The following is a 2,225-nucleotide window of genomic DNA, read 5'->3' as shown; positions in this document are numbered from 1 at the left end:
TATATATATATATACATGCATATATATACATATATATACATACATACATATATATTTATATATATACTTTAACATACTTCTCAACATTCTGAAGAGATCTGCCAAACCATTTGGCACATCGAAACGATCGTAAATGACTCATTATATAATCTCCACATAATTAAATCAATGGCTAACTAGCCCAATTGACTTGCTTCTTCTTGTGTTTGTTCCTCCATTCTCCACATAATTATGATTATAAACTGCGGTTTAAACAAAAAATTACCTGCCTCTGGATACCTTCTAACGTAGACGGTACCCACACAAGTAATTACCAGGAGTGCCTTCGGATTTAACTATCCCCTGGTTGCTTAGATACTTCAGACTACCCCTGAAATATTGAAGCAACCCTATCATTTACCTATATATATATATATATATATATATATATATATATATATATATATATAGCTGGCTATTTGCGACATCCGTATCTAAAAAAATGCTGATATTCTATATATCGTGGTAGCGAGATTTGGCTGACATGTGTTTACCGGACTGCTCCTACTGATGGGGCCTAGTAGACTGAAATAACTCAGTACCCATAACAAACGATCCTTGTCTGCTACGACATATGCTTGTGTTTTATGTAGTATACGATTATTTAGAGGATCTCACAAGGCTAATTACGCAAGATTCAGTGTTCTATACAAGATGTCCACATTAAGTTGGACAGAAAAAAGTTTACTTTTTGGTAATAATACTGCTTCCGTCGCTAATGATTAATTTTAAAAATATGTATTTTTGTAAATTGTGAATCATACGGTTTACTTTTGCAAAATACCGGCCTCATTTCTGGAGATGAATATATTAGCCTACATATCTTGTATGTATAGATATGTGTACAACAACTACTGCATGAGTTAAAGCTCCAACATGTTTATACAAGTATTTAGTCTAAGTATAGAGATTAATAAATGTTGTGTCAGAATTATAGCGAAGTCGGTTAGAGGACTGAAATCTTATATTTGAATTTAAGGCACTGATGTCAAATCCAGTCCAAATAACAGTTTATATTTTGGAATATGGCACATAAAAAACAAAGATTCAACAATCAATTTGTAGTGTAAGAAAAGAAAGTCTGTGTTCTATGATTATTGTACTTAGTCATTATTGAGTAAACATTTTACATTGATACCACCCAATATACATTTTAGCAGTAAAATACACAATTTTTCACATTTTGTCTTAGTGGCTGGTAGTTGAATCAGTAACATTAGATTTGTATCCCTTCGTAGACTTTATGCTGTTATCAAAGCTAAGGGACTTAACTCTTACAAAAACCCATTCTGCTTAGTTGTAAATATGTTCCATGTATAGTATTTGTCACTGATGTAATTTTGAGGATTCTTATGTAAGAGACAAATGTTTAATTAGACTTTAGTGGCAAGTTTCATTTTACATTTACTCATTGACATAACTAAAGGTGGGGAAGATTTCTCATTTAGGGTGTACAGTTGAAATTCTTTTATATTTACATTTCATGTACATTTCATAAGATGGAGATGCCTTAAATACGCTCCATGAAAATTCAAGTCCTTAAGTAGAGTACGAAAGATCCAATAAATCATGGAAATTACATATATCTAGCTTTAGACGTAAATTGCTTATAATTGCATCAGTTTATAATGACATCGTAATTGCCAATAATTATAACAGTAACTACAAGTTTTATCCATTTAAAGAGTAGAAACAAAACATTTCCTCCCTTATCTTTTCTAAAAAGAAAACGCATGCAACCTAAGAAAGATGATTAGGTGCTGAGAAGATTATACTCTTCGCATACTCAGGAGTTAAAACTAAGGTACAACGCGGACCCTAATGCTACAGTTAAAACTAAGGTACAACGAGGGCACTAATGCTACAACTATGTTTACTCTTACAGTATCTTTTCTATTAGTATTTATTATAACATTCTTTGTAAACAAAGAAGAGTAATGTTAATTCATTTGAATCCAGCATGATACAGGTACATATTTGCTGATCCTAGAATGATAAATCTCATATGGTGCAGCTTTAGGATTTAAAACTACTATCATAAGTGTGGTCGGCTGTGTTACTCTGAAGTATTTAGTGACCCATCAAATTCACTTCTTCAATTTTATTTTATTAGAAAGTTAAATTTCTGTATGACCATTTAGATGTTACTTCTTTTAGAAAGTTAAACATAAAAACCATATAAAAGC

The sequence above is a fragment of the Octopus bimaculoides genome, chromosome 3 (genome assembly GCF_001194135.2).
Source record: "Octopus bimaculoides isolate UCB-OBI-ISO-001 chromosome 3, ASM119413v2, whole genome shotgun sequence".
In the NCBI taxonomy this organism is placed as follows: Eukaryota; Metazoa; Mollusca; class Cephalopoda; order Octopoda; family Octopodidae; genus Octopus; species Octopus bimaculoides.
This window is presented reverse-complemented; position numbering follows the sequence as displayed.